Source organism: Alexandromys fortis, unplaced genomic scaffold (assembly GCF_014885135.2).
Source record: "Alexandromys fortis isolate MF-2015 unplaced genomic scaffold, M_Fortis_MF-2015_v1.1 scaffold_21, whole genome shotgun sequence".
Taxonomy (NCBI): Eukaryota; Metazoa; Chordata; class Mammalia; order Rodentia; family Cricetidae; genus Alexandromys; species Alexandromys fortis.
Genome location: NW_026067905.1, coordinates 13971907 through 13997409, shown reverse-complemented (window position 1 = coordinate 13997409; position 25503 = coordinate 13971907). Strand labels below are relative to the sequence as shown.

Here is a 25503-nt window from a genome sequence, read left to right as displayed (position 1 = left end):
TCCACATAACCCCTTCCCCCACCAGTATGAATATCCCTGTTCTTGGCTTTATGGTCTTTAGGTAAAACATCTATCTATACCCTTCATCCCTGCGAGGTACAATGTCAGATAGGTTCTTCCCGCCTGGTTCTTTTCCAAGACAGGGTCTCACAGGCCCACTGGCTGGTCTGGAACTCAACACTGTAGGCTAGGGCTGACCTTGAACTCATAGAGATCTACCTGTCTCTGCCTTCCAAGTTGAGATTAAAGGATTTCACTAACGCCCCTGGCCCTGCAGGGTCAAAGACAAGATTAAGACTAAGACAGTAAGTGCAAAGTGCCTGGCACACTAGAGATGCCCATCTGGTTATGTGTGCGCTAAACATCCCTGTCCACACTCAGCCCCTATCCAGGTGACTACACCCACCACACATGGCCAAGATGACTTTCCCTGCTGCCAAAATTACTGCCTCCCAAGAGGTGCAAAGTTCTGCCCGTCCAGCTCTGGTGCTGATGTAAATCAGAGTTCCAGAGATGCCTTGAGAGGTGACAGGTTCCTTGGAGTTAGTGCCCTCTGCAGTGTTCCTTATAAGGCTGTACTTCTCATTCAGGGATGTGAGTCACTGCGGGGTTGCTAGATAAACGCACAAAAGGATAAACATGCTGTTACAACCTCGTGGAGGCTAAGTTCAGCTCATGACTACAAGGCAATTTTCAGGAGGCAAAAATAGGTAAAATAACAATCGATCCTTGGGGGTTGTGTGGTGTGTGTGTGTGGTTTGGTGGGTTTTGGTTTTATGGGTTTGGTTTTTGGTTTTTTGTTTGTTTATTGTTTGTTCTTTTGAGTAAGTGCTATTTGCAGAAACGGCACTGTGCTAAGATTCAAAAGCGGGAAAATGAAGGAGACAAAATGAGCAAAGACGAAAGCGCTGCTCTGGAAGAGATTACGGTCTACTTAAGGAAGTGAAATGCCTATAGCGTAATAGAAAGCTCATGCCACAAACAAGATATATGATCCGTGCAGGGAGAAGGCACAGCTTGCAAAAGCGAGTTCCTGCAGAGGTGTAGAGCTCAGAGCAGCCTCGGGGGAAGTGGACACCAGACCTTGAAGTATCAGGATGCAACCAGGACATAGTCTCTCGGGTGTCATGTTTGGGTGGCCCACTGGCTTTTAGGTATGTGGCAAAGCAGAAATATTATAATAAAAGGTGTGGGCAAAAAAAAATGTGGTTACCTTGTGTATACAGGAAGAAAAGAAAAAACGGGCAAGAAGTAGCCATGGGCAAGAAATACCCTTCAAAGATGCCTCCACCCAAGCCAGGCAGTGGTGGCACGTGCCTTTAATCCCAGCACTCCGGAGGTGGAGGCAGGCAGATCTCCGGGAGTTGGAGGCCAGCCTGGTCGGCAGAGTGAGTTCCAGGAGACGTTCCAAAGCTATCCAGAGAAACTCTGTCTCGAAAAACAAAACAGAGCAAAACAATAGATGCCTCCACCCTACCCTGTGATAGCACTTCTTCCAACCAAACCCCATCTCCTGTTAGCCCAGTGAATTGAGCCACTAATGGTACAGTCACCTCTCAATTGCATTGTCAGATGGGTGCCAAGGTCTCTTTTGGTGGGACACTTCATGTTTAAACCATAACACCGACTCGATTTTAAGCACACATAAATTCCCTTCCAAGTCCCTCCAGGCGAGAATTATGTTTGGTTAGTTTTCAAATGAACAGTAAAATTCACAGCTTACGAAGCCCTTTCCCTTCCCACGCACAGACACATTCTTAAAAAAAAAATCTGGGAATTATCCCACTGCTGAGAATGTCCAGTTGCTGGAGATGGGTGAGCTCGTTTAGGGCCAGTTTAGAAGCAGATAACAGTTTCTGAGCCCAGACTGTTCTTTTGCAGCCGTTTAGATCCAATTACTGCCTCTCTTGCTGGACGATAGGTCCATCAGCTCATTCTTCATTCAATAGGTATTTTCTGAAGGCTTACTACATGTCAAGCATTTTGTTACGATGATTGCTTGACAAACTAAGAAGTCAGAGGTGTTTCTGGTAAGTTGTACCCCTAGTCAACCATTTGTCCAGACCCAATACCTACCCATCCTTGACTCCTCCCCATCTCTCAACATTGTCATTCCATAATCAACCACCATGACCTGATACTGTACCCTTAATGCATTTGAAATCCTTGGACTTCTTCCAACCCCATCTTCTCTTCCTTACTCTAAGCCTCCAACACTCACTGTCAGCAACCACCTCCTAATAATTTTTCCTGCTTCCAGACTTGTTCTCATCCATTTTAATTGTTAAACCACAGAGTGTTGCAAGGAATCCAGGCTCACTTAAAGAGATATCTGAATTTATGGGCTTCCTGGAAAGAAATCTCTAACCTCTGGAACGTAAGGTAGCTTTCTCATTGCTTGCTATTGGGTTTTTTGGGTTTGTTTGTTTTTTTGTTCTGTTTTGCTTTGTTTTTCTCTTTGGCTCTTTGCTCTTTGGGGGCCCACTACCCAGCTCCCAAATAAATACACGGAGTCTTATTCTGACTTATGAATGTCCAATCTTAGCTTGGCTTGTTTCTTACCAACTTTTCTTAAATTATCCCATCTATTTTTTTTGCCTCTGGGCTTCTGTCTTTCTCTATTATATATACCTTTCTTTACCTCTTACTGCATGGCTTATTGGATAGCTGGCCTCTGGTGTCCTCTCTCCTTCTCCCTCTGTCACTCCTTCTCTTCCCAGATTTCTCCTATTTATTCTCTCTGCCTGCCAGCCCCACCTATCCTTTCTCCTGCGTAGCCATTGGCCACTCAGCTCTTTATGAGATCAATCGGGTGTTTTAGACAGGCAAAGTAACACGGCTTCACAGAGTTAAACAAATGTAATATAAAAAAATGCAACACATCTTTTCCATCATTAAACAAACGTTCCACAGCATAAACAAATGTAACACATCTTCAACTACTATTCTACAACAATTATTTTGGCAAAATACTTGGCAAAGGTAATTTACATAAGAAAAGTTTGCAGTTCGAGGGTACCATTCACCAAGTCAAAGGAATTAAGGTAGCAGAAGCAGAAACATTAGGCGACTGGGCATGCTGCATCCATAGTCAGAAAGAAGAGACATGAATGCTGGTGTCAGCTGGCTTTCTTCTTGTCATTCAGTTTGGAAGACCAGCCCATAAAATAGCACCACCCGCAGCTAGGCTGTGTCTTAATTAGTTTTCTACCAATGTGATAAAACACTAAGATTAAGGCAACTTGTAGAAGAGTTTATGTGCTTCCAGTTCCAGTGGGTTAGGGTCCATAACATCAGGGACAGCAGGCAGCAGACATGGCAGCCGGAAGCTGAGAACTCACATCTCAAGCTGTCAGTAGGGAACAGAGTGACCTGGGGCTGGTGGGAAGCTTTGGAATCCCCAGGCCCATCTCTAGTGGCACACTTCCTCAGCAAGGCCACACCTCCTAATCCTCCCCAAACAACAAAGCCAAAGCCCAAGAACATGGGGAACATTTCATTGAAACCACCACAGCGTAGGTCTTCACACCTCTATTAACCCAGTGTAGAAAACCCTTCACCGGCACACCCAGAGATCCGTTTTCAAGGTGATGGATCATCTAGATCCCATCCAACTTGACAATCAAGAGTGGCAGAGGTGACTTTATTATTCATTGTGAGTCCCTCGTTTATTGCGTGATGAATAGGGATTGAGGTTGGACAAGCAGACTAAGTGATTAAAGGGTTGGAGCTTTCCGTCAAATGAGATAGCCTGATCCCTGGAACAGGAGGCACTTGAAAACTGAGTCAAACCAAACAGACAAAAATCCACTCAACAATACCTAGCTAATGAAGCCTCAATAAACACTGTGGGCCTTGAAGCTAAAGGGAATTTCCCTAAAGGCTATAGTCACACAAAACTGTGTCTTCTACTTTATACATTTTTCCTTTATTTCAAATTGTATATTTTACTATAATAAAAACTAATTATAAATCACCATAATTCTGTGACTTGTTTAAACCTAGAGACAGTTTTGGGGATCACCAAATCTGCAGCTAGATTTCCTGAATGAGATGGCAGCCGTGCCCAACCCTCCAAAATGGGGCTGGTGTCCCACATGCGTGCATTTTTGTGGGAACTGTGCCCCTAACTTTAAGTTTTACTAACATGGTCAGAGAGGATCTCTAAAACGGGATTGTGATCGTACTGCACATCTGCCTAGCACACTTTCAGGATGCCTCACTCTCACCAGGATGAAGTCTGAAAACCTAACTAATCAGGCTCCTGAGACTACTGAAAAACCAGACTCTGCTTTGTGCTCCAGACTCATCCCACAACCCCCTTGGACTGGACATTTCAGCCATATTGAGCCACCTGCCCTTCTCTGGGTCCTCCATGGTCTCTCCCCTTTCCATTATGTCACTTGTCATAATCTCTCCACGCCTCCTTTTTAGCTCACTCCCGCTATCCCTTCAGGTCTCAGCTTAAATGTCACCTCTTCTGTCTGGTACATCTTGTGTCAGACTTACACACTCACCCCTCTCAACACACTGAAGCCCTGGGTTGAAACAGCCTGGCATCTATCTCCTCTGTCCCCTCCCCTCGGCCCTCACTATAAACTTCTGATCATGGCTAATACGTTTTCTTCCTTCTTTTGTCTTCTTTGGCTTAGCAGATTGGCAGGCAACCCAGAGAGAAATTGTAACAGTGCGAGAGATAAACAGCAGACATCAACATGAGTAGGGTCAAAAGAATGAACAGCTTCAGAGAAAGACTTTGGACAGCACCCAGGTTATATCCAACAGCTGGCCAAAAGTCATCGCTCATGGTAGCTTTACCCACGGGTGGCTAAAATCATTAGCGTGAGGCTGACTCTTTGTTGATTTCAACATCAGGGCATGAGCTGCTTTGATTTTTGTCCCTGGTATTGAGACAAGTTTTGTCCTAAGACCCAATTTGAACTTGGAATTGTCTTTTGGTCATCCTTGAGCCTAGGATTTCCAGCTCCACCATCTATGGACTTATGTGAATAATGGCATCTGCGATGTTTTATTTTAAGGCAGAGTTTCGATATATAACCCTGGCTAACCTAGAACTCACTATGTAGATCAGGTTACCCTCAAGCTCAGTGATCCACCTGCCTCTGCCTCCTGAGTGCTGGGATGCTGAGTGCTAAGTGCGTGTGTGACAAAGCCTGGATGTCTTCAATATTCTAAATAAATAATTAATCTACTATTCAATGTCTGTGGTGGTTTGAATATAGATGGCCCCCATAGACTCCAGATTTGACTGATTGGTCACTAGGGAGGGACACTATTAGGAGGCGTGGCCTTGTTGGAGTAGATGTGGTTTTGTTGAGTAAATGTATCACTAGGGGCGGGTTTTGAGGTTTCAGATGTCCAGGCCAGGTGCCCAGTGTTTCTCTCTTCCTGCCACCTGCTGATCCAGATGTAGAACTCTTGTGATCTCTCCAACACCATGGTAGACTGTGTGCTGCCATGTTTTCTGCCATAGCAATAATGGACTAAACCTCTGAACCTGTAAGCCAGCCCCAGTGAACTGTTTTCCTTCATAAGAGTTGCCAGATAGCATTGACTAAGACAGTGATCATTACCAGTAATGCATACAAGCCTGAGCATCTATTTACACTTTCTTATTACGTATTGCTTGACCAAACGCTTGCTAGTATCCGCAGAATCTCCTGCTGCATTTTAGCTTCTGATTAGAGGAAAAAAAAAAAAAGAACTCTTCTTTCCTTTTCCCTTCCTTTCCCTTCCCTCCTAGCATAGAGGAGTTATCCCTGGACTCCCCTAGGGCACTGGTAGGGGCAAGGGATCCAAACAGAGATACATTGATGGTGTAACCTATTGGTGTCCAAGTACTCAACACAAGGATCAGAGACAAAAGGCACAGCTGATATGACTGGGTTGTTACTTGACAAAAACTATTATAAAAAAAAGTTCATGTATGAAGGAAACACACACACACACACACACACACACACACACTGATTGAGCCAGCATGATATCTCACGCCTTTAATCCCAGCACTTGGGAGGCAGAGGGAGGCAGATCACTGTGAGTTCAAGGCTAGCCTGGTCTACAGAGTGAGTTCCAGGACAGAGAAACCCGCTCTCAAAAAAAAGAGGAGGAGGAGGAAAAAGACTGATTTAAGTCTATTGAAATCAAACCACCTACTTTTTAAAAACATAAACATAGTAGATTTAGAAATAACTATAGTTACAGATGTGTGTGTATTTGTGCCTGTTTGTACATAAATATGTGTATTTCCAGTCAACCCACGGGAAGCAATGACACCTCAGTCACAATGAACACAGAAAGGGGCTAGTTACTGGTTTCTCAATACCGTCCTCTGCTGAAAGGAAGGGAGGTTAGTTGGAGAAAGAGAGGATCCTAGGTTTAGAGATAGGGAAGCCTGGATTGTATTACCATGCTAAGAAGAAACGGCTGAGAATTATGGGAAGTGTAGAAACATTAAGAATTTATCCGAATGAGCTTGACGCACCATGTCTGGAACAATTGGAACATAAAAAAAAAAAAAAAAAAAAAAAAAAAAAAGCAGAATGGCAATGAAATAGCATCTGCAGACTAAAATAGGGTTCGTCACTTGATGTGGGAGTGTCATATATCAATCTGTTGATTTCATTGGTTAAGCAATAAAGAAACTCCTTGGCCCTGATAGGTTAAAACATAGGTGGGAAGAGTAAACAGATTAGGATGCTGGGAGGAAGAGGAAGTGAGCTCAGACTCTGCTCTGCTCCCAGAGAGAGACTCAACAGTTCTGCTCTCTGGAGCAGAGACGCCAGGCTCCGCTCTCCCAGGCAACTCCGACCCAGGATGGACGTAGGCTAGAATTTTCCTGGTAACCGCACCTTGGGGTGCTTACACACATTATTAGAAATGGACTAAATTAATATGTGAGAATTAGCCTAGAAGAGGCTAGATAGAAATGGGCCAAGCAGTGTTTAAATGAATACAGTTTGTGTGTTGTTATTTCGGGCATGAGCTAGCAGGCGGCCGGGGTGCTGGGGACGCACCCCCGCCGCTCCTATTTCAACATATATAAACAAATACGAAAAAGAAAAGCCACTTATTTTAGTAGTTTGCCAGCTAATAAGAGGAGAAGGGGGTGATGGAAATGGAAAATCATTTGGCAGCTGTCACGTTGGCAGTTAACTCCAGCAGGAGAGATCAACAGAAACCGAGATTGGTAAGTGGGAGTTTGATCAAAACAGGAATACTACCTCACAAAACTACAATCCATTTTAAAGTCGGAAACGACAGCTTCACACCAGGCAATCTGATATCAAGATAAACAACACAAAGCAAGTGGTGAGGGTGCACTCTTCTTTAATCCCAGCACTCAGAAGGCAGAGGCAGGGAGATCTCTGTGAGTTCGAGGTCAGCTGCCTGGTCTACAGAGTGAGTTCCAGATAGCCAGAGCTGAAACACAGAGAAACCCTGTCTTGAAAAATTAAAGATAAAAAATAAAAAACCAAAAAGATAAACAGCACCAGCCATTTGACTGAGTTGCCCCATCATGGTCTCCTTGCGTGATTTGCTGAGAAGAGCATTTTGTCATTTCCGTGATATTCTTGTGAATTGCAGGCCATATCTGGTCACAAGAAGACACCAGACAGATCCAGGAGTGTCCAACACAACACAAGGCCTACAAAAGAATTGAAGAAGCCGAGTGTGGTGGCACATGCCTGTAACCTCAGCGCTTGGGAAGATGAGGCAAGAGCATTTCCAGGGCAGCCTGGATTCCACAACAAGAGTTCACACAACTACTCCGGACTGGAGAAAACTAGAGACACAAGGACTAGGCAACATGTACTTCTGAATATGATCTTGGTCCAGAAAGAAAAAGGGGGCATTGCCAACACAGCCTAAAAATGTGCACAGAGTCGGTGGATTGGACGTTGGTGACACATGGCAGTTCATTCCCTGACCTGGAGGGGTGTATGGTAGGTATGAAGATTATATAGTTCTAGCTGTGCAAAGAGTAAATAACACTTTGACAAGGTCCGAGAACCCAGGTTCATCACTTCACATAAGAAAATATATAATTACACGCAGATACTCCTTCATTTATGATGTGGTTACAGTCTAGTAAACTCATCGTAAGTTGAAAACACTGGAAGCTGAGAATGCACTTCATCCAACGAGCCTGCTGAACACCACACTTAGCAGCCAAGCACTCCAGAGCGTTAATTGTTGCCCTCGACATCGAGTGGCCATGTGAGGGTTAGAGCTCACTGCTGTGGCCCGGCATCCCGAGACAGCCCTGTGCTGCACAGCGCTAGCTCAGGACAAGATGAAAACTCTAGATTCTAAGTGAATTTGTATGCCTTTGGAAAAGCCATAACGCTGAAAATGTTTAAGTCAAATCACAAGCTGGAGAAGGGTATCTATACAAAACACTCACTACCCTGCCACCTTGTTCTCTACTTGCCGTTAGGTCTATCTTTAAGAATTAATGTTCTTCCTGGCCCAAACTTCAGCGGCTCTTTGTTCATTGGGGATGAAGATTCTATTCTATGTTGAAGCATTAGATAGGAGGTTTGTTTGTTTGTTTGTTTGTTTGTGTTTTACAAGAGAGGTGTATGTAAGCCCATTTTTTGGTAAGATCCATCAAAGCCTAAGTCAGTGGTTCTCAACCTTCCTAATGCTCCAACCCTTTAATACAATTCCTCATGTTGTGGTGACCCTAACCATAAAATTATTTCATTACTACTTCATAACTGTAATTTTGTGACTGTTATGAATCACAATGTAAATATCTGATATGCAGGATGTCTGATATGCAACCCCCAAAAGAACTGTGACTCACAGGCTGAGAACCGCTGGCCTAAGTGGTACCCTGCTGCCTGGGTAGTCATTTGCCTCCACGGCCGTGTTCTGAAACTAGTCTGCTTGTACAAGTTCAAACTTCATCATATCATTTCTCAGCAGAGCTGGCGTACACACTTGTACACACATCACACATTCCATGCAGAGCAACGCTGGGAAATACAGCCATAGTTAGGTGGGTATGTACTTCAGGAGCAACAGGCGCTCGGAACTGGAGAAGCTATTCATCAGCTGACTTTGTTTACCCATTCATTCGTGCACAGAGCCTCCAGACTTAGGAGGAGACACCGAGATAAAGCACTTATCTCTGTCTTAGGAGCGGCTGGTAGGAGCGAAAGAGGGCTTCACTGAGGCAGAGTCAATTGTCCACTAAAGAGGTAGTGGGACTTTCTTGGGGGCCGGGGAAGCATGGAGATGTGGGGGGGGGGGGAACATGCTAGGTAACAAAGCAAGTAAACGCTATTTAAGGTGAAAGAGTTTGGTGGAGGAAGGTGATGGGGAAAGGTGGGGGAAGAGAGAGTTGGGACTGGACTGAGAGGTGGAAATAAAAATGAGACAAATTCTAAAGAATCCTCGCATTTCCTCAGCAAGGTCCAGGAGGATTTTAGGAGAAAATGCAAAATATCAGATTTGCAGATAAAATGTTGTCTTTGTTGCTGACCTGAGTAAAAAGTTTCTGCACCCCATAAACCTCTCTGCCAACACAACAATCCAAATCAGACCCAATCAGACCAAATTAGAAAAAGCCCACGTTTAATAGATTCCACACTCCAGGCTGACTTTCCGGGCCCCCAGAGAGGAGATAGGAAAGGAAGACCGGAAAATTACATGTGTGTTTTCTGGGGTGGGGGGGCAGTTTAAATACCCTGTGAGAGTGGTCTTGAGCATCTCTGGGGAGGGGGTCATCATTTGGTGAGCTTTTCAGGGGAGGAGTCTGGACTGAGGCAAATCCAGAGGAAAGGGCTTGGGGTGGAGCTTCCATCTGAACATTCCAGACTCTTTGGATATATGGATGCCAGGGGCTGGAGCGAAGACTTCGCCTAAACACTGAGGTTTGATTATGCAGTGAAGACCCACAACCAGGAGCAAGCTGAAGAGGACCCAATGAGACCTAGAAGAGACAAATGTACAAGGGAAACTCAGAGACAGACTGGGTGGGTCCTCATGGCCAGATGGATGCTGAAAAGAAGGCTCCTTCTAGACAGGGAAATATAAAGACACCATTCTTTCCACTTAGGAACTTCATGTCCATTCATAAGAGAGCCACTTAGTTGACCCTATTCCAAATAACACCTCTCCTATAGTGAGACTTCAGGCCAGGCTGAGAAAGTTGGGAAGATCTCAGCATCCCTCTAGCCACATTACAGAGGTCATAGCTAAAAACTCTTAGTACAGAGTTTACTGTTGAAAGTTCACTGCCGTTCCCAAGCACCTAGTCCACACAGGCGTAAAGGGACATCCCTCCTGAGAGAGCCCCTGACCTCTACGATCATCAGTTTTAGATGTCGACACAATTTAGAATCAGCTGGCAAGAGGCTCCATGAAGAATTGTCTGGATCGGTTGGCCTGTAGGAATGTCTGTGGGGGATTGCCTTGATTATTTATTATACGTGGAAGACCCAGTCCATTGTGGGTGGCACCATTCCCTAGGTTTTGGATCCTGGGCTGAATCCAAGTGAGAAAATGAACTGAGTTGTAAGCATGCGTGCCCATGATGTGATGTGACGAGCTAACTTACTAAGTTCCCACTGCCTGGCTTTCCTGCTGTGACAGACTGTAACCAGGAACTGAGAACTTAAACGATCTCACCACTAAGTTCCTTTCTATCAGAGTACTTTGCCAAGAGCTATGAGAACACCAAATGTCACCAGTGTGACAGTAGAGCTATCCAGTCACAGAGTTCGCGTCCCAGCTCCACCCTCTGCTAGCTTCATGACCTCGGGCAATCATTTACCCTTTCTAAGACCCTGGTCCATCGGGCACTGAACAGGAGTGCAGTCCAACCGCCTCCTGAGCTGCCGTGAGCCTTGACTTAAGTAAGATGGTCCTCTCAACTTTGGTCCCCGCTTCTGACATCCCTGCTTCCTCAAACCACCTGAAACTTGAATGTCCATCAATCATTCTCATTGCCTCTGCTATTTATCTCAGTGACCCAGTTCACTCAGAAGAGCCAAATTTTCTTCCCGTTAATGCTCTATTAACTTCTCTGACAACTTCAGGTGATGAAGAACCACCATTCGGCCAAAGGGGTTAGGAAGACACGGGAACCCTGCGCATACAATCTCCCTGCAGGGGGCAGCATCGGGCAATGTAACCGATGCCAGGACTCCCTGAACCCTCAAGGTTGATCTGGAGGACTTGACTCTAGTTGACAAAGGACCCATTTTATTCCTGCTGGTTTGATACAAGGTCTCAAGGTATCCAGGTCTTTAGTGCACCCCCTATCTGTGTGTGTGTGTGTGTGTGTCCGTGTGTGTCTGTGTGTGTATGTGTCTGTGTGTGTGTGTGTTGCGGGGAAGGTCGTTTGTAAAGAATCCCTGACCAGCCCAGCTGAGTTTCCCTAAAGCCTCACAGAACTGCAGTGCCGATGCCAGGGCAAACCATGCCGGGTCTCCCACCCACCTGCTCTTGTTACAGATACACACTCAACAATGCGGTGATGGGAGAGTCCTTGACAAGGGAAAGATGGGGGCTTAACACTTCCCACTCAGCCTGGGGGGACACAGTCTGACGTTAAGCAATTAATATTGAAAACATGTGGCCATGTGAAGCTGGAGGACTAGACAGGGCATACATTACCACAGGCTGTTTTTAAGAGGGCATGATAGTTCTGGGTCCCAAAAGTCCCCCACTCATGGTCAGACATAAGATGATAATCTACAGTCTCTGCATCTACTCATATGAGAGAACAAAGACACAAAATTGTTAAAAATCATCAAGATGGGCTGCAGATGTAGGTCTGTTAGCAGAGTGCTTGCCTAGCAGGTGCCAATCCAAGGGCTAGCTCCCCAGTGTGGTGGGACATGCCAATAATCCCCCAACCCCAGCACTCCTCAGGTAGAGGCGAGAGGATTGGAAATTCAAAGTCATCCTCAGCTACACAGCAAGACCGTGCCAATCTGGAAGACACGAGACCCTCATCAAACAAAATATCATCAAGACTTTCCCAGAAGTCCAGAGTACAGGATCGTCATGGGAATGAGGATGAGAAATATGGGACTCTGGAGCTGGAGAGATGGCTCAGCATTTGAGAGACTGTTCTTCTAGAGGACCCGGGTTCAATTCCCAGCACCTGCATGGCATCTAACAACAGTCTATATCTCCAAGATCTTATGCCCTCCCACAGACATACATGCAGGCAAAACACCAATGAGCATAAGATAAAAGTAAAATAATTTTAAGATTATGGAACTCTGAGAAAGGGAACTGCTACCAAAGGTGGCACTGAGTGGCCGCACAAACTGTGAACACCGACTATCCCGAGAGATCTTCAGACCTCTGTGCCTGAGAGACTCTTGTCACTCAAAGCTTTTTGACTTTGGCTGGGGAGGGGAAACACTCTGTCACGATGACATCACCACCTTCCAGGAACCACTGAGTCAGCTGAGGCCCCAGGCTGGACTCACTTCCTCCATCCAGAAGGCAAGAGGAGGGGGTGTAGGGGCCAGGCTGTGGGCCTGTTCTCATCTCCCCCTCCCCCACCCCAACATGGTGTGGGTCAGCTTCAGGCCCACAGCCCACAAGCACGGCAGTGTGGGCTTGCCTGTGTTCATCCTTACTCATGCTCTCCTGAGGAGAGGCAGAAACCCATTACCTCCTTGTGAAGTCTAAAGAGAACCGATTGTGACGGATGAATTGGGAAAGGGCTGGACCAGATGAAGCTGGGACTAGGAGGACACATGTGGGAGGCTAAGGCTGAGACTAATTGAAACCTGTGACTACTTCACAGCCACAAGCTGGTCTAGATCAGATGTCTCCTACAGAGATGGATAGGCAGATCTGTCCAGGACCACTCCCTACACGGAAGAGGGTGAACACCTCCACAGCTCAACTTATGCTGTGAGTATAAACTCAAGGATAGAGTAAGACGAGACAGACCATCTGCAGCCCCAGGCGGATGTCATCCTCCTGCCTCTCCTCCCAGTGAGTCCCGAGTGCCCAACTCAGACCATCTTCTTCCCTATGATGATGTCCCAAGGTAGATTCCATCAGCATCCATCTCACCTTTGCCTGAAACTCAACAACGTTCTCTCACGCAACTAGCTGGTCTGATGAAAAGGAAAACAAACCCGTGAGCAGTAAAGCAGTTTTATGGTGTGGCATGAATCTCTACTTCTCACGTGATCCGCCACGTCTTAACTTTTTATTATATCGGTGAACTAAATGCTAACCTAGCCCTGGGTAAACATCTCCATCCAACCAGCAAGAACAGCATGATCTGAGAGGTGAAGGAAGTGGTCCAGGCACACAGCTGGTGAGTGGTAGAGCCAGCCTCAAAGCCAGATCCAAGAAGCGAGGTCTTTCCACATGGGCGCTCTGACTCAAAGCGAGAGCCTCCTCTGCCTCTGAGTCAGCAACCATAAAATTAGAATTTCACTCAGCAATCACCAAGTCTTAAGGTGAGGGTAGGTGGGCTGGGGACTTGAAGGTTGTCCAGGTTTGTGACCAAAACAGATGTCCAAGTCTCCTACACAGCGTCCTGGCTTCTGCTTGGAGGTTACCAAATTCAGGAAGTCTCCTGGATCGGCATGTGCCCCAGTTTGCCAGGTTTGGAGATCACATGCCCCTGTGTCCTTCCATTAAATCTGCTATTGGGGTCATAAGAGACCTGAGCCGGGTGTCACCCCGAATGCCCTTTCTTCAGAGTGCATTCTCGGGTCCCTCCATTTACTCCTTTGTGGATTTTGCTTACCATGCTACTCTGTGTGAAGTGTTTTGCCTGTCTCAATCTCAGAGTGAGACTTGGGTTGAGTGCAATAAACTGACGCAACCGTACAACCCTTCAGAAGTGAGCCAACCAGCTCAGAGGAGCAGCAGACCAGATCACACTCGATATGCTGTGGGCTTGTTTGACCTTATCATGAATGAAAACCCTTAAAAGTGCTGTCCCTGAGGCGCATCCTCCCCTGTGGCTTGTTCAGCTGGGTTTGGGATGCACATGACTTGTTCTCAGCATGTGGACAATGCCTAATGCCTAGCAAATGCTTCTGGATAGCTCACTGCTCCCTGTCACCAGACTCCTAGAACTCAGCTGTGTCCTCTCTTGGGGGCCCAGCTCTGAACCGCCACTCTGAAATGCTGTCAGGGGCTCCCCCTGGTCCAGACTCATGACTCCTTACATATTTCCAGCAAATGCTTAGAAAGTTTACCTATATACAAGCTACATGGAAGCAAGGGCCTCTGTCACAGGCCTTTCTCTGCTGAAACAGGATTTGCCAGTGTTTCTACAGTGCTAGGCTGCCATGGAAATACACATTGAGAGTGTCATAGAGACCCATACGTAAAGTGAAGCATTACCCTCAACCTCCAACTTCCTGTGAAGGGCTGTTTCTACTTCCTTGCCATTCTACCTGGAGGCTTTGGACAAGTGGGAGGGGCACGTGGTACCTTCTCTGCTTCCCATTCTTTCTGAGCCTCCTGCCAAGTAGACAGCATCAAGCAGTCTTCTTCATGGTCCTCCCGGCCCGCGTGCCTTTCTTCTTGAATCCTATGTTCTCAGCGCTGCAGCTGAACACACTCCTTTATGCTCGCATGCCCAAGCGGCACGTCTAGATAGAGACAAAGGATCTCCTTGAAACATGGGAAGCCTTCTCTCTCTCAGCAACCAGGCTCTGAGAATATTAACCATTCACCAGCAATGGGGTGGGCAGGGTAGGAGGGGGGAATCGAGTTTGAAATGCAAAGCTGAGCAAGACTTCTTTGTTCTAGACTGTCTGGGGCTCTCCTGAAACCACGATCCCATTGAGTCAGTGAACTAGGAGCATCTTGATTGATTCCTGAGAGTGAAAACGCTTTGTTTTCATATCTCAGAAGTAATTTCACTTCTTTCACGTGGCCCAAGACACACTCTACAAGGGCTCGATGTTTTTCCTCCCGCCCATTCATCCTTCATCCTCATCACCAGCCCCTCCACACAGCTGATTCTCTCGCCCAGACCTCCACCTGTCTGTTCAGGAACGCACCTCTCAATTAGCTGTGGGGATTCCATTTCATTCCTTCGTCATCCTGTGGCACCAAGGTCACACTGGTAGAGTGTACTGACATCTGCTCGTGCCCCTACGCTTTCTACCCAGGCGTTAATTAGCATATGCGAACGCCAGCGAATTCACAGTTCTTTTTGCTCTAGCTAGTTCCCTCTCCAGCCTCTTCATATGGGCACAAAAATGGGGCGTTTGTAACAGGGTCTAGCCCAGGTTGCCCACTTTAGAAAGAAAGATCACGGGGACTTCTCTACCGTGGTCCTTAGGTCCAAACTGACACCTGCCAGAGGAGACAGGTAGAGTGGAGAAGGCATCCAGACACAGCAAGAGGCCGGAGCGGAAATCCAGAGTCAGGGCCTTAGGATGTCATTAGCAGCCAGGGCCACGTGGGTGAGAAAGGAAAAACTGAAGGGGGATGGGTGGCCAGTGGAAGAGCGGGAGTTGGCTTCCACTTTGCAGTAGGAGGCAGCAGGAACTGGGGAGCATTTCGAAGCTCAGTCTGGCTACCATAGGAAGTCGGAACTGGGGAATGGTAGGGAATAAAGAACCCATCAGGCTGTTGCTCTTGTCTGAATGAGCATTGGTGATGCTAGGTGTTGAGGAAGAAGACAGAAGGCAATGGAAGGGTGATGTACACTCCAAAGGCAGGTATATTGTGTGTATATATAAACAGTATTGCAGCGTTGGCATCAGACTTCATAGGAAGAAGCATGAAGGAGCATTTCACACTGGGAGTCACAAACTGATCCTGGGGAGAAGGGGTTCCCGAAGTCGAGGAAACAACACGCTAGTGTGTCTTGCTGTGCCCCGTGTGACTGTGCCACGTGTGAGTGTGTGTGTGCGCGCGCGCGCGCACATGTATAGGATTTGGAGGAAAGTTTGAAAGCTTCCAGAAAAATCCAGCAGGGGTGGGGATGGAAAGAGGCAGAGGCCTTGCCAAGTACTAACAACCTGAAAATTAAAGAAAGCTGTGTTTCTGGCCATGACTTCATCGTCCCATACCTAATGTGTCCAGCAGTGCACTTCCAGGTCATAACAAAGGAACAGGGAAAATTAGCCACACATGGGCGTGGTGGCTTCTCCCGTTGTTTTATTGTGAACCTGGTGTCCCAAGCCACCGATGAGCATTTCTGGGTAACTTCGGAGTGCTGCCTCTATTGGTAACAGGAATTAGGCAAAGAAGGGGGTTCCAGTTCTTACCTAGTGACCTATAAATAAACACTCGGACACAAAGTACACGTCACTGACCTATCTGGTTAGGGACGGGGGTGGAGGGGGATATGGGGTGATGGGGAGTCAGTTCCCTTTTTGCATACACACTGTCACGGATCAGATTTTCCTTACAAACCAGAGGCTGTGATGCTAACCATGTTCAGCTGTGGCCAACTATGACACTTCAATGTTTGTTTTATCCTATGGTTCAGGTTCTGTGCCAACTGAAAAAGAGTGGACCAGAAGCCAGGACAGGAAGTACATTCTAAACAAGTATGTTAGAGAAAGCCATACCTATTCCCAAGCAAGGGCTGAAGAAATAACACACTAGGCTGAGGGTGGAAACCTTCTGACTGTAACCTGAGACTCCGCAGACCCTGCCAGTCTAAGAGCGAGAACAATAGCAGCGCATGTTTGGCAGGCTCTGAATCATCCCTTGCCAAACCCCACCCAACATTTCTGGAAGTCCCCAGAGAGTCACAGCGCAGACAGATGGGGACTCCAAAGGCAGCTCATGGCATGAGCTTTGTTTTCCTTGTCTCTAAAACATAAAAATCTAGGGACTAGAGAAACTGCTCAGCAGTTAAGAGCACTGACTGTTTGCTCTCTTCCAGAGGACCCGGGTTCAATTTCCAGCACTCATATGGTGACTCATAACCATCTGTAACTCTAGTTCTAGGGGATCCGACACCCTCTTCTGCTCTCCACAGTCACCAGGCATGCATGTGGTGCACAGACATGAGTGCAGACAAAACATCTGTACGCACACATAAAGTCACTTTAAATATTAATAATAAAACAAAATAGAAAATCTCAAAATACTTTCTGCTATTGGCCTAGATGGGGGGGGGGGGGGGTGCGGCCTGAAAAAGGCTTCAACAGGATTCCAGTCTTCTAACTGTTCAGAGACAGTCGAATAGTTGCTGCCTACTGCTCCGTCTCAAGCGGGGACAACTGCTGACTAGAGCACCCATCAACATATCAAAGCAAACACTAGCCTCCAGGTTCCCCCAGTATCCCTCAGTCCCCACCTAGTACAGAGTCCTCCCGGCTGGCATAGCCCAGCCCTTACCCTAGACTTCCCCAGCACAGAGGCTGGGCTGCCCTTCCCCCAGCTGTCCTTCCTTATATAGTCCAGCCATTTTGGCTACCCTGGTCTTTGGTCTCTTTGGTCTCTTGGTCGCCTGACTCTCCCTCCCCTTACTCCCTCTCCTCACAAGGCCTGGCTCAGGATAGCCTTCACTCTGGACTCTCGCAGGTGTCTCTGCCTCTGGCTGTGCTCTCCCTCGTGTCTACAATAAACTCTCTCCTCGACCATACCCAGGAACAGTCATGTCCTTTTTATTTCTTTTTTTCATTTACCTGCCACTACTGTGGCCACCACCATGGTCAATATTCATCTGTGCTCACAGGAGATCTTTCCCCCACAACTCAGACCTCTAGTCTGAGCCCAGCTCACCTTGCTATAGAAGCCAAGCACTTCCTTCAAGGATCGAGTTGGTCTTCAAGCCTATAGGCTCCTGGCCAGCCTTCCCTCCAGACATGCCCAGGCAAGTCTTCCACACTCATAATTGAGACTGGACTCTTGCCAAAGAGTGGAAATATGCAGGGACACATGAACAGAAGCACACGGCGATGCTCTTGATATTTTCTGTCCCCTTCTGACCCCTCCTGAAGGCCGTGACCATCACTAGACCCCAGCTAGAGGATCAAAGTGCAGAAGAAACTGGGATGGCAATTTAACGCCTGAGACTTCCAGGGTCTCTGAGATTGTCAAGGAGCCTCTGGAAATGTCACCACTAAAAAGACAAAGAGGTACAAGATCTGGGCTAAAACCACACACAAACTGGAAGAGAAAAAAAATGGTGGCTCTCTCTCATCTGTAACTCCAGCACTTGGGAGGCAGAGGCAGTTGGACCCCTGCCAGTTCCAGGCCAACCTGGTCTACAAACCAAGTTCCGGGTCATCCAGGGCTATCTAGTAAGACTTAATCTCAAGAGAGAAAAATGGTGAGGGACACAAAGACTTGGGGGTAGGTGACAAAGAAAAGACAGGTACAACACAGCAGTCTCCCCATTTCCTACACAGGGCCCCCATGGAAGTCTCAGTGCCACTACAAAGCCAGAAGAAAACTTGAGGCCCTGTCTCCAAACCTGTAGCTGAAATGGCCTTCCACGTGGAGAGTGTCCCTTCAGGAACTCTAGTCTCCTAGCAAATTACAAATTCCTCACTTGCTGAGTGCTGGGGCCTTTAGGCCTGGGGGGGCGGGGTGCAGTCTCTGCTCACCACTCCCAGGCACATGTGTTGGCACACAGGGCAGGGGCTACAGAGAATGGTAGGAGCCAAGTGCCCGTAATTTACGTAATAAACTTCCTGGGGGTCACCCCTAAGCTTTGGGAAGGATCGTAGGGCATTCCGACAGAAAAGGCGGTTTAACCGTTAATCTTTATTAGCAACTTTGCCAGATTTGGAACCACCTAGGACACATTCTTCTGGATGTGTCTGTGAGAGCCTTTCTGGACACCGAGGAGGAAAGTCCTACCCAGACTGGGAAAGGCACCATTGCATGCCTGGGGCCTGTACTGAGTAGAAAGGGGGAAGGAAGAAGCCAATGAGCGTTTAGACTCATTCATCTCTCTCCGAATCCTGATTGTGGACACATTGCGATCAGTGGCTTCACACCTCTGTTATCACGGTGGAGTACACCTTCTCAAACCAGGAGCCGAAAGGATCCGTTCCTACCTTATGCTGCTTTTATCTTGTGTTTCGACGTATCAACAAGAAGAGGAACTTAATACAAGTGAGGAAGACATCTCAGGAAGGGAAGCAAAGGCTGAGAGCATCAAAGGGTGGGGCTCCTTTAATGCAGAAACAAAGAGGTGTGAAAGGCATGGAAAAGAAGAGCATAAGTACCAAGTAATGGAACCCTTACCTGAGCCTAGAGTAGAGCCTGGAGCACCTGCATCCTATACAAGAGGTCTATTCTCCCTCCCACTCCCCCGTAGGATGGGGACAAGGATAAGACTGATATCAGGAGAGGCACAGGGGTGTTGGTTCGAGGTGGTGGCCAAGCACAGAGAGATGGGAAAAGAGGAGAAGGGATAGTAGTCCCTCCAGAGAGAAAGCCAGGGCTCAGACCCAGGCAGACTAACCCTAAAACCCACTGCTCTTCCCCGCTTGCCACCCTAAATTTGTTCTTGCTCCATGGAAGACCAACCAGCCAGTGAGCCAGCAGAAGTCTGCAAACACACCAGAGGTGACTTGTGAGATTCAGCCTGCACCTGTCCTCATTTACTTTCTGTTGCTCTGACAAACACAAAGATGAAATGAAACTTGGGGGAGGAAAGGGCTTATTTGGCTTACACTTCCACATCACAGTGCATCCTTGAGCGAAGTCAGAGAGGGGATCTGACTTCAGTAGAAACTGAAGCAGAGACCACTGAGAAATACTGCTTCTTGTGTGGCTCTCCCGCCTGGCGTTCAGCTCCTTTCTTGCATGTCCCAGGACCACCTGCCCGGGGAGGGCTCTATGGTCCATAGTGGGCTGAGTCTTCCTTCACCAATAGTTAAAGAAAATGAGGCTTGCCTACAGGCCACTCTGATGGAGGCATCCCTCGCCCCCACAAGGTTCCCTCTTCCCAAATGACCCGTGATGATGTCAAATTGAACACAAGACAAAACAAACAAACCTAGCCAGCACAGCAAGCCAGCGTCATGGGGGGTCTTTATATTATGCCAATGCTCAAACTTTTTTCTTCCAACCCAGCAAATCAGAATGTCAGAGGGTGGGTGGAGCCTGAGGACTGCATTGGGTTTTGTTTTGGGAATTTTTTTTTAAGTTCCCAAGTGATTCTAAGCACACTTCCAATTGAGTCCCACTGAGGCGGCATCTTTGAACACTTGGTTCCTTTAAAAGAGTGGTCTTCTGGTGCCATGGTGGAGCTGGCACCCATCCCATTAGGCCTTGGATCCTGGTGTTCCTATGGTCCACAGCAGTCTCATTCCCCTCTTGGACAGTTTTGGGCTTCTCTTTTTCCTTAGTTGAAACATCACTTCCTCTGGAACGATGCCTCAAGTTCCCACACCCAGGTATAGCTCCTCCTGCAGTGTGTGTGTTTAGCACGGCCACCCTCAGCAACGCCCTGGTCCTTGAGCTGTCAGGGCTGTGGTCGGTCACTCTAGCATAGCGGCACACTCACTGGTTGAAAAGACTGAATCAGTGTATCTTATTTCCTTTGTAATTTGTTTCTTCCTAGAACTGTCTCGCTCACCTAAAAATTAGAATTAACCCGATTCTAAAATTTAAAATCACATAGTGTTTGTCCCTGTGGAATGAATGAAGGGTCCAGAATTGGTAAATGGAGGATTCAGGAGTCATCAGTACCCAGGCAGCTCCCTTCTCAGGGGAAGGGTGAATAAGTCTCTACTTTCTCCCAGGCAGAGCTTTGCTTGGCCTTGTGAGCCAGAATGTCTCCCCTGGTCTTGTGGCTGGGCTCTAACTCTGCCATTGGAGCCTGAGCAGGGCTGTGAAGGATGAGGGAGTCTTTCTTAGGGAAGATGGAGCAGGCCTTACTGGGTCTGTGTGAAGACTCCTCCTGGGAACAGCCTCTAAGGATATGCTTGCTTCTCTGCAGCTTCTCTGAAGGCTAAAGGACCGACAGAGGGGGACTGGCTGGCAAGGTGACATTGCCATTGTTGTCTCTAAGTACCAGCTCATGGCAACCCCACAACTCCCAAAACACCCAAGCTTTAGGGGTCACCAGGAGGCACACATGGAAAGCCCAACCTCCTTACCAGTGAGTCCAGAACCTCAGAGAGAGTGAGGCCACCAAATACCCTCTTCCAGAAGACTTGAGGTTAAGGGTCAGGGACCCCTGCTGCTGACTGACACCACTTAGGTGTCTGCGCTCCTAAACTGAATCTACTCCCCTCCTTCCCCTTCCTGTCCTCTCCCCTGGCCAAAACACCTCCTGCCAGTGACTTCCTCATTTCTAAAAATAACCCCAGCACCCTCCCAGCCAGCTTCAGTCACTTTTCATTCCTCCCACTCAGCCCAGCCTACCAATGTCTCTGTGGATGTGTCCTCACACAGCCCTCCACAGTACTCTCTTCCTTGGCCTTGACGCTCCCCCTCCCCAGCCACTGACAGCACAGCTTCAAGTGTGTGCCTCCCTCCATCCATGCTTTCACTGGATCTCACCCTTGGGGGACAAAACAGAACCACAAAACAGCCCCCAAATGGCCTAGACTTTCAAGCCTCTCTTTATGTTCTGTGTTCTGCCCACATTTTGAAATGGGCCTCGCATGTGTGGGGGTGGGGTGTCTGTGTGTGTATGTGTGTGTGTCTGTGTGTCTGTGTCTTATGTGTGTCTTTCTTTTTTTGTATGTGTGTCTGTGTATGTGTGTGTCTGTATATGTATGTCTATACATCTGTGTCTGTGTGTGCCTGTGTATGTGTGTGTGTCTCTGTGTATATGTGTGTGTATGTGCCTATGTATGTATGTGTCTGTGTCTCAGCATATGCGTATCTGTCAGTGTGTATGTATCTGTGCAGCATGTGTTGTGTGTCTGTGTCTATGTGTATGTATGTCTCTGTGTGTATGTGTCTATGTGTGTATATGTCTGTGTGTGTGTGTATGTATCTGTGTGGTATGTGTCTGTGTGTCTGTGTCTATGTGTATGTATGTCTCTATGTCTATGTGTATGTGTCTGTGTGTGTGTGTCTGTGTGTGCGTGCGTAGGCACACAGAAGGAAGTCACCAGAAGAGGACCTCAGGTGTCCTGCTCTAGTAGTGTCTTATTCCTTTGAGAAAGGCCTTCACAGAACCTAGAACTAAGCTGCCAACCAGCAGGCCCCAGTAATTCTCCTGCCTCTGCCCCCCACAGTTCTGGGGTTTCTCCAGGCTCAGGTGCAGCCATCCCAGCTTTTGATGTGGGCTAGGATCCAAATTCAGGTCCTCACTCTTGTTCACTGAGCCATCTCTTCAGCCCCGCCCTGTGCTTCTGGGCCTGTTATTTTCTCCATTTAAAAGAAAAGCATGTCAGCTTTCCAGACACAGATGCACTGCTCAGGCTGGAAAGATGGCATGCTCTCTCTGTCTGTCTCTGCTTTTAAGACAGGGACTCACACGTCTCATTGGGACCCTGAACTCCATGTTCTGTATTCTGCCCACATTTTGAAATGGGCCTCACATGTGTGGGGGTTGGGGGGAGTGTCTGTGTGTGTGTCTGTGTCTCATGTTTGTGTATTTGTGTCTGTGTGTCTCTGTGTCTTATGTATGTGTCTTTATATAAGTGTGTCTGTGTGTCTGTCTGTGTGACTGTGTCTTATGTGTATGTGTGTGTCTTGGCGCTACCTCTCAAGTGCTGAATTTGCAGATACTGTGTCCAGTTTAGACAACGCTGGGGTGTCATATCCAGGGTCTCATCCATGTTAGGCAAGCAGTCCACCTTGCCTGCTACTCACAGCCTTTTTAACCCCAAGACTGACCTGGCAACCGTTTCTGACCCCCCCACAACAGCACCCCTTTTATTACATTCCCATCTGGCCAGACAGAAGCACAGCTCTCTGGAAAGCACCCAGGTTCTCTTCCCCCTTGGTAACAGTTTAATAAGTGACTGCCACTTACTATCTGTGTGGTAGTGGGAAAACGCCTCAGCCTCTCTGCACCAGGCTTTCCTCGCTTGTACCTTTCAAGGTGGTTGGGAGGACTAAATGCGACCATCTGTGGGACAATGCCCAAGTCATCAGTACTCAATAAACGGCAGACGATGAAGGTCACCTCTGTGCCTACCTCAGATGGCTCACGCCAGCCAGCTGTGAGCTTGTCTGTAGACACACGTGAATGGGCATCTCCTGCGTATCAAGCTCTGTCTATCTTCAGCCTCATCTGGTGACCTTAAAGAGTTTCTGAGCCACAGCCTCCCCTCCCTCAAGGTGAACATGACCCTGGCAGCAGACACTCCCCATTGACACTGCGGTCCCCTCCAAAGCTCAGCAGGACTGGAACCACAACACTGGAACCATTTGGGGAGCAGGGTGGAGCACCCCCACTTCACCATCAGAGTTACAGAGGGTTCCCCGAGGCTTCCAAACCGTGCTCTTCAAGTGACTATAACGGTGGGAGGGAAAACAAAGCCAAACAAAAACCTATGGGCTTGGTTGATGCTAAATGAACCTACACGTGCTAAATCAATCACACTCAACTTCAACACGGCCTAATGTGCTCTCCCAGCAGCTCCATCAGGAATTAGTTTAGAAGAGATTTCCGGCCTCAAGGACAGCGATGGTGACCAGATGTGACCAAAAGAAAGATGCTGATATCAATGACAGGGCCTATTCAAGGACATCAAAAGGGCTCGCCGTACCTCAGAGAGGTGCAGGCATGAGGAAGGTACTGCTTAGAAAACTCAGGCAGAGAGCAGGGCTTGACTCTGAGTGGGTTCCAAGGACAGCAACTCCAGCAAGGGATGCTTCCAGCCCAAGGTCAGTCTGTGCAGTTCCCAAGAAAGTGTTTCCTGAACACAGAAAAGGGGACCAACTCCAACGGCTCCAGAGGACTAGGAAGCAGTGGTCTTGTCACCCACGTCTCTCTGTAACTGTTTCTCATGCCATGCTACTGTGAAGACCCAAAGCTTAAGGTCCTTAAAGCCCACCCAGCCCCCATGTCCTGGGAACCACAGCAAAGAGGACGAATGTTTGTCAGGGGCATTTTTCTTGGCAGCCCCTGAGACTACAGACGTCCAAGACTCACTCTTGACATCCACAGCTAACGGCAGTTGTGACAGGAACCCAAGCTGGAGCTGTGGAGGGAGCGCCTGGAACCCCAGGCTTCTCTAAGGAGTACCACCCACAGGCCCCAGCCACCTCCTTTCCCCTACGGCCTAAACAGGGAAGGACCCCAGCCACAGTCTCTCACTTCCCTTTTCCTTGGACAGAAAGATAACAACCACAACAGCATTTCCCTTAGAGACTTGCTAGCACCTTTGCCTCCACTGCACGGCTTTCCTGGGGGCAGGGGTACGCACGTGTATGTGTTCCAGGATGTAGAAGCCAGAGGATGATGATGGTTGCCTTCCTCAGTCACTCTCCGCCTTATTTACTTTTTGAGACAGGTTCCCCGGTTCAGCTAGGCTAGCCGAGGAGCCCCAAGGATCAGGACTCCTGTTTCTAGCTCCCCAGTGCTGGGATTGCAGGCTCACACAGACGCCCAGCATTCCAGGCAGGTGCTAGGGAACTAAAGTCAGGTTCCCGTGCTTATATGGAAAGCATTTTACCGACCAGGCCAAGGCCCCAGGCCCCTTCATAGCTTTCTGACGACTTCCATTTCTGCTCTGGGTCCAAGCTTTTTTCTCCATTCGACACTTCCCTTCTGGTTCTGTTCCTGCATCCTGCTCTGTCTTCCTTTCCTTACATCTATCAAGACTCTACAGAAAACACAAACACACACAGAGGCAGGCAGAGCTCACAACACTGTCCCCATCCATCTCCTGTGTCTGCGGTGGTTATCTCCTTCCCAGGATTGGCCTCCCTCTAACTTCTCCTCCTTCAAGTGGGAAGAAAGCTGACCATGGCATCCCTTGTCCCCTCCTCTCTTGCCTCCCTGCCTCAGCCACCCCAGCCCAAACACACAAAAGGGGACCGAGGCACCAGATGGCCCAGTGCTAACAGAGGGCTAAGGAAGGCTGCCGCTCACAGAGGCCCTGCTGGGCCTTCAAGCTTGTCCAAGCTGCTGCGGGCCCAGCCGCCCAGCTGGCAGAGGAGCAGGGCACAGGGCCAGTCCTCAGCACCAGGCCAGCCCAGGAAGGGGCCATGCCTGCCAGCTGAAAAGTGAAGGATGCTACCACATGTCTAAGCATCAGACATCCTGGGCATGGGCCCTAGGACCTGTCAGAACCCAGCTTTCCTGCAGGGAGGGAGCACTGGTGACTTCTGTGGGACAGAGGTGTCACAAGAGGCTGCCACCTCTCCACAAAGGCCATGAAAGATGACTTCATGTTGTGGGGTGTATTAATGACTATCATTTATCTGGTAATATTCCTAATCTTATAATAAACCGGCAAGGTAAAGATTGTTAACCCCATTTTACAAAGAAACTGAATCTCCAAGAGGTTAAATGACTTCCCACGTGTTATAGTGAGATATTATAGTGACGCAATCTAAGGTTTCTTTTCCAGTCAAGATTTCACTAGTCCTTAAATGGAAATCTTCTAGCAGTTGGCTTCCTTTGGGAAAGCG

At 48.0% G+C, this 25503-nt stretch overlaps 1 long non-coding RNA gene across 2 annotated transcripts in view; it reads right to left on the bottom strand.

Moving 5' to 3' along the window:
- The window catches only part of LOC126497250 (uncharacterized), an 82851-nt gene that overhangs the window by 37780 nt on the left and 19568 nt on the right, over positions 1-25503 (bottom strand). Inside the window, exon 3 of one of the 2 annotated variants that reach the window (XR_007590551.1) lies at positions 14367-14621. The exons of the other annotated variant lie outside the window; for it this stretch is intronic. This is a non-coding gene — a long non-coding RNA (uncharacterized lncRNA). Of the gene's footprint in view, positions 1-14366; positions 14622-25503 lie in introns of those variants that run through there. 2 annotated transcript variants of the gene reach the window in all.